The sequence below is a fragment of the Phalacrocorax aristotelis genome, chromosome 2, assembly GCF_949628215.1.
Source record: "Phalacrocorax aristotelis chromosome 2, bGulAri2.1, whole genome shotgun sequence".
Taxonomy (NCBI): Eukaryota; Metazoa; Chordata; class Aves; order Suliformes; family Phalacrocoracidae; genus Phalacrocorax; species Phalacrocorax aristotelis.
In genome coordinates, this window is record NC_134277.1 from 22,375,079 (window position 1) to 22,390,423 (window position 15,345).

At 37.9% G+C, this 15,345-nt stretch overlaps 1 protein-coding gene across 5 annotated transcripts in view; it reads right to left on the reverse strand.

Annotated features, from left to right (window-relative positions):
* CACNB2 (calcium voltage-gated channel auxiliary subunit beta 2) overlaps positions 1 to 15,345 on the reverse strand; it is a 254,364-nt gene that overhangs the window by 89,272 nt on the left and 149,747 nt on the right. The gene's annotated exons all lie outside the window — the stretch shown is intronic.

Consider the following 15,345-nt stretch of genomic DNA (forward strand, 5'->3'; position numbering starts at 1 on the left):
TGTGTAACAACTAAATTGACCCATCACAGCTGATGCAGCAGCCCACATTTAACCACTATTAGAGCAAACAATAGTTGTCACTAAAATGACAGTTTAAAATAAAGGCAAATTTTGACTTCCCAAATGCTTTTTCTTTCTTGAAACCCATAATAGTTACAGCACAGAGTTTAATAAGCTGTCTTTGAACTGACATAAAGAAAATTACTCTCCAAGGGATATTTTGCTTACAGAAGTCCAAATACATCTGCTGTCTTATAGTGATCTTCCAAAACTAAACTGCCTACTGAGCTAAGGCAAAAGGAGCAGAAAATAAAAGAAAATACACTCAAACTTTTATTGAAATTTTTCAAAAAATCTTGTCAGGAAAATGCCCAGAGGCCCTGTAGCCTCCCCAGGGCCTTTTAAATTTGGCTATTCTTTAAAATTTCCCTTTGCTACAACTTCTCACACAGCTCCCCAGCTGAAACAGTGGCAAAAGATGAGCAGCAACAAGCAGACAGAAGTCTAGGGTCTAAATCCTATTATGGTTGACACAACAGCGGCCTGTGATCGAAAGCATTGATGTTGTCACAGCATTAATGCAAGCTGAGACTGTGATGAACTGCCCCTCCCAGTAGAGCCCCAGCCCCCAGGACACTCTGGGGTCCCCCAACACTCAACCCCCTTCAGAAGGGGCCCATCCAAACCCTTTCCCACCAGCACTGCAGTTCCTCGGTGCCACTCTGCCACCAAGAAAGGTGTGGCATCATAAACCAACCCCAAAGCAACACTACCTTTAAATACGAGGAAAACAAACAAACTAGCCATTAAGCCTGACACTGCAATCACACAATGGACAGTGTGGGTGTTAGCTTTCTACAGCACTTCCATGGTTAACGGATCATATTTTCCACTGAGCAAGTGGCATGGCATCACTTTTAGTATCATTCATTCTGCTGTCCAGAGGGGATGCTGCCCATCTGGGTCCTCACCCTATTAAAAAAAAAAAAAAAAGACATGAAGCAGAGGAACATAATTCCTGCCTCCCCTAAGGGGGTCAAGATGCCTTTTGGGTCAGGCCGGAATTGCTAAAATTGGAATTTCATCTTCCAGGCCACAGAGATCATTTACAGTGTTGATCATGTCTTGTGTTGGCCACAGTCCCAACACACATCCAGAAAATCATGATTCAATTTATTTTAATTATATTGACAAATCTCATGAATCAAACTCAACATCACATTTATTCTCCCAGTGGGACAGACATGGTCGTGTAAATTTTCTGTGGAAAGCAGAAGTTGGGAATTTCTTCGCTTCTTGAATATGGTAAAAAATTCAAAGCCTACCATCAGGGCAATCCAGGAAAAGGGGGAGCATACAATTACAATGAATTCATTTTAAAAACTAGTGAGCATTTTTCTACAAGCTAAGAATGTGTTCAACCACTGTAACATGAAAAAAAAATCAAACTTAGATAAAAACTATGACAAAACTACAGCAGAAAGACAGTGACTCTTCAAGGAAAATAGGGCCAAGTGGATGTGCATTGTCCATTCATGACAGCTACATTTCCTCCTGGGTTACACAAGCTTTGGGGGTTGCTCTGGAGAACAGGATGGATCTTTTCCCAAGAACTTCTGAAAATCAGCCTTTCAAGATTCTGCAGCTCTCCATGTCTTGGTGCTGCAATATGGAAGAGCTGCAGTAATATATGTGTATAATATATGCTACTGTAGCCCCCAATTCCTCATCTTGCATGGGAACTGTCTAATAAAAGTGAGATAAGTCATGTTAATAATTACCCCATCTATTTATTCTCTCTTCCTTTTCTTTTCCTCCTTACTTGGCAGGTTTACAAACCCAGTTTGTTTGAAAAATCATTTCCTGTTCTAATGACATGCTTGACAAATATTTACCAACTGTCCTATCATGTATTATATTAGGGTAGGCCTTATGAGGTATTCTTATAATATGAAATTATACTTTTCACACGGCTAGTCATCATATGTGATCATATTTGAGCTCCTTCTTCGAGACCATACATATCTTCCATAGTATTAGAAGTGTCTCATCTTCAAGAGACCGGGTGCTTCAAGTAAGAAACACTGCTCTGTAAATATGAGGGGTTTTGTTATTTTCCATTACTTGCAGATAGAAACTCCTTAGTTAAATTAGGTGGTGCCTCTAGATCTCTTATTTTTCTTATAAGTTTTCTGTACCCATGCTTGACTTTGGTCAGTACAGTGGGAGCTTAAGTATAGATTTTGACTGCAGTGTTACATTCACAAGTGTAAAATCTGTTGATGTGTTTGGTCTGTTACTGTAACAAATTCTCACTGGGTTAATATAGCTATTGTTACACTTACAAATTCAGTCATGGCCTTTGTATTATGTCTTCCTCAAAAAAATAAGTGATCCTCTGAGTACCATGCGTTTCTTTTTAACTGGGTAATTCACTTATTAATTTGATAGCATTAGGACAGATAACTCTCCAAATTCCTGAAAATTCTCAGTGAATTCTCTTAAAAATATCAAACAAGTTCCTTCAGGTAGAGACTTATTACATCATTATTTATTAAATGAAGGCATGAAGCAGTAAGTAAACATACAACAAGATTTTATAACAAATAAAGGAATAAATGTGACTGCATATACATACATATATATATATACATATAAACTCTTCGTTTATAATACTGGGTTCTTCTGGATATATTTTTCATCTCTTCATTCATTTAATGCTGAAGAGAATTTGAAATCCAAAAGGAGAAATATCATCATGTTTTAATTCAATTTATACTTTGAATATGGAAAGTTCATGCCTCACTGTGCCAATAACAGGAACAATTCATTTTGTTATTCAGAATTTATGCACAGATATTGCTAATGGTTTATCTTCTAATCTTGTTGAAATAGTCAGAATGACATCACTTGTCCCATTAGGACATGATTTGACATGGTATATTATGTCCTTGTGATGTACTACTACTTCCTGAGTGCGAGGAAATAAGGTGATAAAAAAAAATATTGACAGGTTATTTCCATTAAATTTTCATTGCACTTAAAATCTTTAAACCCGATTCAGAACAAAGGCAAAATACAAAATGTTAAATTTTAGCATGAAGTGAAACTGCTGACATTGGCAAATTTTAATTACAATTTGCCAAGAGGGAATACAGATTGACTTGTTTCCTAACTAACTGACCAAAATGAAATGTATGGGCCACACAATTAGAAAATCGGAAGCATTCCTACAAATGCAGCATCAGTAGGGCCCTCAGTTTGGCAGAGTGGCCACAACTGGTAAATGTGAAAATTTCTTATCTATGAAGTTTTCTCTAGATGTCGAAGCAATGTCATTATTTAGAATGGTGTTGAAGAAAGCACAAAATGCTGCTCTAAGAATGCTATACAGTGTTATAGTGATATTAAAATTAATTATTTAAGGATAGAATTTTTATGGCAGACCAAATTAATTCTTTGGCATGTATATTTGGCGCTTATGACAAACTGAAGAGATGTGTTTTTACACAGAAAAGAATTAAAGAGGTCATGTATTCATTAACGGGATATCAAGGAGGAATTGTTGACTCCTTGTGTAAGGGGCATGGACGCTTCACAGCCTGGCAAATGCCAAGCCTGCTCCTGATGTCCTTCTGTCCTCAGCATGGGCCCTGCAGTGCTTGGCCATTCGCCCCCTACACACATACATTTGTGTTTAAATGCTGTAAAACTGTGCTCTCCCACAATTACTATACACAGAGGGCTACCAGCTCCTACAGTAGTCACTTACATCCTCTGCTATGTTTGCATTTAAAAGACAAAACCAATGTTGATTAGAATCTTGTTGCTGTTGTTTAGAGGTAAGTGGGCATTGCTACGGAACCTACAGCCATGGGGGACATTCAAATAACAGGAGGAGCAAAATTTTAGAACATCTTGGGAGCTTTAGGGTGGCAATGTGCTTAAAAATGAGATTATCTAGGAAACCAGTCTTCTCTTTACCCTTAACATGACTTTGGCAAGCTTGATCGCAGCACCCAGCTTGACATTAACAGGTTTCCAAGGTGCTAATCCAATCGACAGCTGGATAAAAGCAGATTTTTTAAAAATAACCTTAAGGTTTGCAGAAGCCTAAATTTTGGCAGTCATGAACCAGGTAAACAGTTGTACCAGGTATTTTGTCAGTGAAAAAGAAAGCAACAAAAGAACCCCCCGCACCAACACCGCCCCCACCACCACCATTTCCACTCATTTTCATGATATCAGCCTAAATGTTCGCTTTCCTGCTGTTTTGCTGAGGAAAAGGAGTATCAGTAAGTATTTTTAGAGGTATTTGAGGTCTTTTCACTCTGACTCCTTGAAAAACTTTGGCTGCCAATACGCAAACTGTTTCCAAAAGGGCAGCTGCAGAGCTCAGCCTAGTTAGCAGACAGACCCCTCAGTCAGTGCTAAACCTTCCCCAAATCTGTGGGATGCCCTGATGTGTTATGGTTTACCATTTTTTGCAAAAATCATCAAAGAGGGGAAAAGTACTTGTGACCCTATCATACTAAGCACTGTACAGTCACAAAGTGAATGACAAACCTTGCTTAAAAAACTTGCAGTCTAATAGATGAGAGAATATTAGCACAAAAAAAAAAAAAAAAAAGGAATAAGAAAGGGATCAAGGTAGCAGTGCAACAGAAAATAAAGCGTTTTTAAATATTCGATCCCAGCATTATGACTCATCCCTTGCATAACCATGGTGGGTTGTTGTTTAAGTAAGTTTTCTATATGTATTATGGCAGAGATTAGTTCTGTGAAAGCCTCTGAAGGAGGATAATCTGGTAGCTCTGTATATTCTGACAGAGAGATTCTCCCACTTATGAAACAAGAGAAAGTGCTTTTGAGGAAGAGGGCAATGATAGGAATATAAGGAGGCCTCCTTATATCAAAATATGCTTTATCAACAATATAATCACATAATTGAGAACCTTAAAAACAAAAAAACACCCGAAACCAAAACTGAATTAAAAATGGGATTTGACTTTCAAAACAATTAATTGGATCTAGAGGATAGGATTAAATTATTGATGATTTGAGCTGTAAGGAAAAGTCAGAGCAATGACAGAGCTAAGATGTTGCCAGTGGAACAGCTCAGAGACAGGTGTCAAAGGAAGAAAAATACACCAAGGAAATGATTGCAAGAGGCATGAACTTGAATCATCTCACTTTTGCCTCAGACTGTAAGAACACACATGGATATTAACAGAACTTTGTTGACTCATGATAACTTTTAAACTTGATTATACGTCTAAGCCCTTAAGCAAAGGTAAACCAGGATTATTAGTAACAAGCTGAAATGTGGTGTTGTTTAATGAGACAGAAGTGGGTAAAAAACTGCAGGCTTTCAGGGAAAATGAATACAGTCATTTTTTACTATATTAATCAATCAACTGCATATATCACAAAGGAAGGATTTTAAACTGCAGAAAGCCAAGTCAGAAAAAAAAGGATTTAAAATATAAAATGCTATGTTTTGATGATACGCCTCAGACACATAGTGTGAATTTTGGGGCTGTCCTATGCAGGGACAGGAGTTGGACTTGATGATCCTTGTGGGTCCCTTCCAACTCAGGACATTCTGTGATACAAGAGCACAGAGAGAAAGACAAAGATTGGGTCAGCCACAAAATAACAAGGCCTTAATTCGAAAGAGGAAAAATGGAAAATACATCTGGGATGACAAGAGGAAACAGAAAGACAACTAGAAAAGGAAAGAATGTAAAGAAAAGCATGGCAACCATCATCTCAGTTTGTCTCAGCTCAGTTAAAAGTGCCAATTTAGATTCTCTGTTCCAGATCTTCAGTATATTTTTATCTGGGATTTTGGTTCAAGTCATTAAGATTTTCTGCATACTTAAAAATAACTTCCTTGAAAATTTAGCATGAAATTCTGTTAGCAATGGAGAATTTTGAAGGGAAAAAATATTTTCTTTGCATTTTATACAATTACCTCTATATATACAATCCCTACTTGGTTTTCAAATGTAGCACTTTTAATCTACACCAGATAACAAATGGAAGGTTTGGGGGTTTGTTTGCTTGTTTGTTTATTAACTTGTTCAAAATGTTGAGGTTAAGTATATACAGTGAAGACTTCCATAGTTTATGATTTCAAATGTAACAGCTGCTTTATAAAAATATTTTTTGCTTGCTAGCCTTAATTTCTATACTGTAAATATAGTATTAATCTGTTTAAATAATTATATTTTCCATATATCTTCATAAGTTAGTTTGGCAAGCATGAACTCTGAAGAAACTGCTGTCATAGACTAGTGGTCTACAATATTTTTCAACCTATGATAAGTTTATTTTCCAGCCCATCATCTACTACTGAAATCTTGATTTTTCTAGTCATGATCTTTTGCTAACAACAATCAATGACTGTCATGACATAAAACACTGCAATTTGCTCACTGCTTATATTAGGAGAGGTTTTCTTATCAACATCTTTGTTAAATTACACAGAGTGAAGACGAAGGAATTAATTAATTTTCCTTAACCCAGGCTCACTGAAAGCTCGAGCTCGTGAAACTGGCTCGTTGGTGACTCAACCCAGGTATATCTGGCGGGAGTGATCATCCTTTAAGCATCTGCAGCCTTGCTCTCTCTGATACTGCCAGAAACACCAAGTGAGCAGCTTTCACACTGCATGGCACCGTTTACTTGAGGATAAAAATGCTACATAAAATATACATATCCTTGTCAGTGGGCTAAATGTAAGCTCAATTTCCAAGTGTGTCAGAAGCCACATGAGTCCTTGTGGTTTCAGGCATTATTCCTTTGTTCCAGTTTTCACCCTCATGTACACTGCCTGAAAAAATACCAGAACTCTTTCTTTATACCCATTACCTATCCTCCAGGTCTAGCATAAACCAAAGCAAACTACTTGCAATTTTCCCAAGAGGATGATATTCCTTATACCATTTAGATATTACAATTATTCTCATCTGACTTCAAGACTACAACAGTGCATAATTGTTTCTCATTGACGGAAAAGTCTCTGGAAAGGCCTTGTGTCTATCACATATCAAAATAATAATCTTGGAAAATTCTCCCTCTCCAGCATATTATATCTTCACAGTTTTTGTTCTACACCTAAAATATACCAGTTAATGTATAGACTGGATGATGTTCACATCCATTGGCTTTTTTAGATTTGACATATCCACACAGAGCGGGTGAGGGTATACAGTGCACGACAAAGGGCGAGAAGCTAAAGCAAGCGCTGCATGCCTGATTCTCCCATCCCAATCGATGTGGCTGTTACTGCTTGTACAGCTCCACCAACTGCCTTCTGCAAGAGGGAGAGCAAGACAGAGTTTGTGGTTCTGACTCATGAGTCCTTCCTACTGCACTTTTAGAGCACTATCCCCACCTCATTACTAAGAAGTGAGACTGAAGTCTCTGTACGATACTGCCTCTGTTCTTCACCGGCAAGCGAACACAAGACTGTGAAGAGTATATACAACACTCAGTGAAAGGTTGTAGGAAACCATCTGATAGTATATCAACTCTAATAACATATAAATCTTAGTATATTTTCATTACAGCTAAAACAGATCTTATACTATGGATTTATATTAGCACTAAGATATGATTTTTTAAATAAAGATGGGAGAGTTAAAAGAGGAGTATATGTTTTAGGTGACCTTGAAACAGAAATGTGCCTGCTACTGAAGACGGAAACAATGATTAGATGCTACCCTGAAGGAAAATAAAATATAAATGAATGGCAATAGAAAAATTAAAGGAAATCATAAAAGCCGCACATAGTCTTGTGATCTTTCCTAATTAAATGTTGGAATATTTTTTGTATTCTGGAATATTCAAATCTTCGTAAAGTACAACAGCCACTTTCCAGGAAAATAAGGGAATTCAGGTTTTTAAAATTATTGGTACCTAGAAGACCAAACATTTTCTGTTTTTCAGACATAAAGGAAACATCAGGAACAGACTGCTTTCTGATTCAGAACAGACTTTGTCTGGGTCAGGAGAGCACATTACATCATATCCCTTGCTAAGCCATTACCTCCTCTAGAGGATGCAGCAAATCTTGGACCACTGGTTGCTTTTTCATCTATTGCTGCAATACTGAATATCAACACAAAATACATGCTTGATTTGCTAATAAATCCAAAATCTTAAAAAAAAATGCCTGAGGACTACAATACCTGCATGAGCTCTCTCCTGATCAGAGCTATGATGACTCACTACATCTTGTTCTCAGGAACACGGGCAGAAAGGGGGCTCAGGAGGTCTCTAGTCCAACCTCCTGCTCAAGCTGTGAGACCAGACCAGCTTGTTCAGGAAACCTGCAAGGCCTTGAAAACCTGCAAGGACAGAGACTGCACAACCCCTCCCATTGACAAATTATCCTCATGGTGAAGTTGTATTTTCTTATATCCTGTCTGAACATCTATTCTTTCGGTTTCCAGTGTTTGTCTCCTGCCCTCCCACCATGCACCTCTGAAGAGCCTGGCTCTGTGCTTTTGATAACCTCCCTGTAGATGCTGGGGGTCTTTGGATTCCCCTCGAAGCCATCTCATCTCCAGGCTGAAAAAGCCCTGGTCCCTCAGCCTGTCTCTGCAGGCCAAGTGATCCAGGCCCAACCATCCTGGGGGCCCTTCACTGAGCCCTCTCTGATTCATCCACCTCTTTCTTCTGTTGGGACACCAAAACCAGTCACAGTAAAGCAGGTATGTTCTAGCAAGTGCTGTGCAGAGTGGGGGTGATCACCTCCCTGGATATAGCGCCTGTGCTCCTGTTCATATAGGACTTGGGAGTTCAGATTTCAAAACAATCTGTGACTTTGGAAATATAACGGAATTCTCCTCAAAAAAGAGACAAGATACACCTTGAACAAACTTATATTTATGGATGTGCTGTATGATAGTCAACTCATTCAAAAATTTTAAGACAAGCAATGCCTCACATTGATGTAAAGCAACATTATTAATATGCTACCAGGATCAATCAACTTTGTAAAATCCCTCAGATAAAGAGATTCCTTCCAACATATCCCTAGCAAGTGTCTGGTCACAAAAGAGTCTCCAGCACCTGCAGCGATGAAAGAGACAAGAACGGAAACTCCAGTTCTGCTCGCTTTGAAGACTCAAAACATGTTGTGCCAAACAAATACAAATGACCCATGTTGTCCCTGGCAATTTCTTTTCTTCAGGAACTGCACTGGCTAAAGCCTGCTTTTTCCTCTCTGTTCCATTGTTTGGAAATGGAATTAATTCTCTCTTTAAACTCATGTGGTTACGCTCAATTAAAAGTCGTATTTCCTCCAGTTCACGAGGGAATAAATTTCAGCTTAAGAAATTACTGTCCAAACTTATCACTGCTGGTATCACCACTGGACTTGTGCTGAGGGGTCAGGAATATTACAGAGAGGTCACTGAGATTGCTGCTCTGCTGTTCTAATTAATAATGCAATTATTATTTGGATGAGACTTCTAAAGTTAAAGAGGGAGAAAGAGAACAAGGAGCCAGCAGAAAGTAGGTGGGTGGATGATGGGCACCATCCATACCACACAGAGGAGGAGCACCTATGACAAAGCAGCAAAGAAGGTCAAGGCTTTGAGAGGAGAAAAATGAGGGGAGGATTTCAAGAATGTAGGAGATGGGTGACAGGCCAACAAGCATTTCTAAACTTTTACTAGTTCTTTCCACTCTAAAGTTTAGCAGCAGAGAAGATCACAAAAGCAGAAAGAGATTTTTTCCTAGGGTGAAATACATTGTATAAAAATACTGTCAAACAAAAAAAATTACCTCATTATTTGTGCTTATATGCCTGCCACTAAAAGGAGAGTTAGTAAGCTAATATCTGCCTTTTTTTTTAAACAATATACATTTTTATAACATGTAACCAATTCCACAGCTGTACTGTATGCAGTTTTCCATTAGAGCCAATATATATCCCATGGTTCTAGGCTTCAAAATTGAAGCATATAAGCAGAAAGCTAATTCCAGAACTAGTTTTTCTGCTTACAAGCATTCAACAGTCTCTCTGTGTTCACCCTGCTCTGCATGAAGTCAGTCCCCAAAGTATTCATGGACAGATAAGAATTACAAAATGATAAGGAAACACAAGATGTGTCATCTTTTCCAGGTCACACCTATTACTGGTCACACCAGGTCTACTGTCACTCAGTAGACATGAAGATTGTATACATGCTGCTATATCACAATTCAAATACACTTGTATTCAAATCCTCTGGAAGATTCTCCAGAGACATAATGCCAGCTTCCCTGGCCAGGTTAAAGTTAGGAGTCAATATTAAATGCAAGACAGTCTTTTCATGCTTCAAGAAGTCTGATTCCTACTGGCTTTCAACAGTATTCCAGTTCATTTCCATTTTGGGAAAAAAAAAGGATTTAGTATCTTAATTATTATATATTTTATTTTACATTTATCCTTAACTGATTTCAATTAGGCTGAAACAATTACAAAGTATTGTAAACTTTTATTTAAGCAAAACAGAATTTCACTCTAGATTTGCACTGCTCTCCCTCCATCATTCCTTCTGGAATAATTGTTATATCTATAAGCAGTAGTAATTTATACAGTTAGCATCTCCCTTCCTGTTCAAAGTTTTTGAGTTTACAAGAATGATGGCTTATTGTTTGGTTCCCCATGCAGAAGAAAAGGAAATGTTTGTTGCTGAAGCTGGCACAGTAAAACAAATGTGCTCTTTTATAACCTCTTGTGTTCTGTTAGTTGTCTGCAGGCATGGATCTTTTTTACGATTTGAAAAGACATCAGTCTTTTTAAGTCCTGTTCATTTTCAAAATCATCATAGCCTATGTTCGCAATAGCAGTTTCTTCTTGTTCCCTCTTTGATTATGCTAAAATAGACCTTATTTAAATTGAATAGCATTTCATTCACGTCATAAAATCTACCAGAGAAGTGCAGGGACAACACTGTCAATTGTCACAAGACAAGCTGATCCACAAAACACGTTGTGTAACTGGCAGAACTAATCTCTCCCACCACACTTACAGACACAGATGTCCAGGTTTATTTAAAATAGCCCTAAGCAAAACAGCACAACTTGTGGTGTTTGGGCTTTGTTGGGTTTTTTTTGTTGTTTGTTTTTTTTTTTTTTTTAAGTATGCTTTTTACTGGGAGGCATTTGATTAGAGAAAGATCTCAAATTTTATTCCTGTGCTGACAAGGTAATAACAGTTAGATGAAATGGTATCTGCTGGATTTTATTTTTCCCTCAACACACTAAGGACAGTCCAACCCAGACCGTTTCCCAGACATTCTTGCCTGCAAATTCCATCAGACCTCCGGATCCAAATTGATCAGAACGTTATTTTGTACTAACAAGATACGGCTGAACAGAATTATTCACTTTTCCTTACAAATCTATTTTTATTAATGGGGGGCAAGGGGGATAACATTCATCACTCATGCATGCATGGGAAAACTTGTATATTCAGAAGGCCGAACAGATATTAGCTGTTATCAGCAAATAGGTGTATGTGGTGATTACTAGGAAAAAAAAAAAAAAACAAAAAGGCATTTTCTGGCTGTTAAGTTACAGTGAAACGTCAATCAGCGAAAGCAAAATTTCACATATGGTACTAGAGTCTTTTATAATGAGCCTTATGATTTTGCTTAAGCATCCCTGAAGGCCACCCATGTTCTTGCCAGTATGTCCCTATAAGAAATAACAGAATTACAACAAACAATACAAATAATTCCATCTTAGAAAGACCACAGGATAATTGAGGAAAACAGAACACAGCTTTCTTCAATACATGGGGTAAACCACTATATGATACATGTGATAAATTTACCTTATTTGAGCAACTGTCTAATGCCCCTGTCCTACAGATCTCTTTTTATAGCTATATCACCATATTTATATGGAATGCAGATGAAGGCAAAATAATCACAGTGAATTACAGATTAGAGGCCTAAAATTTCAGAATTTTATACAGTGCATCCTTCAGCAATGGGAAACAAGTCATGGGCAATTGCTGGACAAGACAAAGACTTCTAAGAATGAGTATTGACTCGTAACATAAAACATGGGAGATTCTGCTTTGGTGCCAATAACATTTCTATCTAGCCTGTATTCTCTGAATAGATTCACATTAAAAAAGTAGGTTGGGGAGAGGGCATCTAGAGGACAGGACACCTAGTCCAACCTCCTGTTCAATGCAGTGCCAGATTCAAAGCCAGACTAGCTCACTGAGGGCCTTGTGTAGTTGAGTTTTGAAAATCTCCATGGATGGAAATTTTCCAACTTTATATAGAATTTTACTTGTTAATCTCCTACACAAGAAAAATGTAAGGAAATTCTAAGAGTAATCTATCATTTTAAGATAATAAAGTAAGTACTTATATGACATTTAGCCTCAAAAATTAGCCTGCTGAGCTGCTTCCACAAGCAGACAAATATAACTGTATCAAGTTCAGCACAAAGTCAGTTTTAGTAAAGCCATTTCTGCACATGAAAAAAACCTAATTACTTCCAGTGAAGAAAAATTAAGTTTCTCATTTACTTTCAGGCAAATACACTTTATAAAAAGACACAGAGACTTTCTTCCTATCATATTGACTTGCTCCTTAAAGGAATAGTCTTGCAATACAATTATATTCTTATATTAAGGTTTTCTAATTAAGCTATGAATGTATCAGCCTTGCTCCTACAAACTGACCTACTATTGTTACCTCTGCTTAAAATTCCTGTAATGGTCTACCTGCCCTTAGACTTAAGAGCTCAATTGGGTAGGAAGCAGTCCCATTTTGGATTTTTGCACCAATAAACAAATAATTTGATTTAAAAAATTCCTTTTTAATAGGAAAATTTGCCAACATATTTGGAAAAAAAACACAGAAACTGCCTTAAAAAAACTCAAAATCATACTGAAACCAATGCTTGTTAACTCCATTTAACTCGTTTCTAAGATTTAACAGAACACTCAAACTATATTGTACCTCATAACTTACAGGATGTTATTCTAGCATTTTAAATGCCAAAAAGTCCTATGCATTGCTAAATTAGAATATATCGATTCACATTCTGTTGTAAATGACAACGTACAATGAAATGTGCACAGGAGAACTTCTCAGGGATTTCATTCGTTCATTTCTCAGAGAAAAGCTTTTAAAATTGCTGTCTCCTATAGTCTTGTAGTTACAGCAATCCTAACACCCAAGTTTTGCTAAATTTTCTCTCTGCAGAAATCTTAAGACATTAATCTGATCAGAGATACATAAAATAACAAACGATTGTCATGGTTATCATTACCTGTTTCTATGTAAATACAAGATTTGCTGAAAAAAGAATGACTCAAATTGAAGAAGAGCTAACTATTCCCAGCATTTGGTAATTCTTATTTATCAGCTAAAGTTGTTATCTGGAAAGTAACATGTAGTACAAGTAAACAAGCAGCACTTCATTTAGTCAGCCCAGAGCTTGTTTATAATTTAGAGAAGACATGTCTTCATGAAGACAGATGCCCATGGCTTTGGTACAGAGGTTGAAGGATATATATTTTTTTTCTGTGATAGAGTTCCTGACAGCCAATATTGAATAAAAATAAAAAATCGGTTTAGTCTGAATAGCTGTTTCTAAACTGGGTCATCAGACCTACTTATTACAACCAACTGGAAAACAAAAACGTAGCCCCACACAGACATAAACACGCAATCTCAACTGTAAAAGAAGAGGAGGGAGAAAAAAAAAGAAAAAAGGAATTGTGCCTTGAAGCGGTTGTCAAAGAAGTTTCAGATCAGATAATCTGAAACAGGATTTTTGGCCCTTGATTCCCCTGTGCGGAAGGTTCCTATCAAAATGACATTGGACTATATCCAGCCTGCCCGAGAGGAGTGCTTAACTGAGCTGTTGTAACTACTATAGTGTTGAAAGGTCAAGAGAGCAATGAGCTACCTAGACTGCCAGACACCACCTCATATACTGTTGATGGGAGAAAAGTAGCTATGCTACCCAGGATAGAGCATCTAAACCAGGCAGTCTGCCGCACCAGGCAGACAGGCACGTATGGCAGACAGCACGAACATGCCTTTTTGACTTTAGCTTTCCATATGTGCTGCAGGGGAGTCACGATTTCAATTTTTCACAGAAAACATCTTGCATGTGTACCCCTTCTGCTAATTTACATCCATTCACAGACTAAACAACGTAGACATCAAAATGCATGTCACAAATACCGAACTGTAAAACAGACTTTAAAATAACTCTATTGTTAGAGGCACTACATTGAGGCCCCTGCAAGATCTGGAATTTTCTTATACCATATTCATCCACAGCATATACAAGTCCCATTTCTTTAACTAGAGACATTCAAGCTACCTTCTTCTAAACACGTACAACTTTCCCGTGTAGGGCTCCACCCTGAGAGTTATAAATTCATTACTTAAAACAGGCATCCCATTAGTGTCTTTTACCCACAAGACTTCTCTAGCTACACAGCTCTCCTGATATCTAATAAAAGAAGATATGTGAATACATGTGGCATAGCAGGGAGCAAGTTGTAAATAAATCCCAAAAGCCTGGAAACATATGCACACACATGTGTGCAGAGGAATCCAAACTAATTAAGTATGTTGCAGCTATGTACATCAGAGAGGCATAATGAATTAGCTTGTCGTTAGCTCTGTGCTGCCATAGCCAGATTACTGCCCCTCCTGGTGATACCTGTTATGGCTACATTAGGTACACAGGTACACCTAGGTACAGAGCTACCTTGGTGATTCTGTGCAAAGTGTTCACAAGGCTGCTCGCCCACACCATCTGTGAGCGCCATTTGTAAATATTTTGGTTTAGTTATTTTGTCTCCACTCTTGTGACGTGAACCGCACAGGTCCAGCCAACCCAGGCTAATTTCCACATTCCACATTTGTGGAATGATTACTGGGGGTGAGATTATTGAGGTTGAAATTATTGAGGCTAAAGTTATATCCACATTTCATAAAAGTTAACTTCCAGAGTGGAATGAGGTTGGCATGATGGAAATTGGTTCAGTGATTGTCCCCTAAGCAACACCACCTGCACTCTTCAATGTTGGGAACACTGAGGAAGCTCAGTGTCCTAATCTAAGGGAGATAACTGGAGGAGGGAATAAAGCGAAGGCTTCATGGCCAAACCTGTCCATAAATCACTGCAGATATGGGGGCTGGATGGGCCCAAGGAACCACGCCCAGACATCATGCCCTGTGGATGACGTTGCTCATTATAACCTAATTATAATACTAAAATACACACCTCTATGCCAAAGTTACCTGCCTCCAAGGTACGATCACCCCTCATGCGCTCTGAATTTCTCTTAGTCTA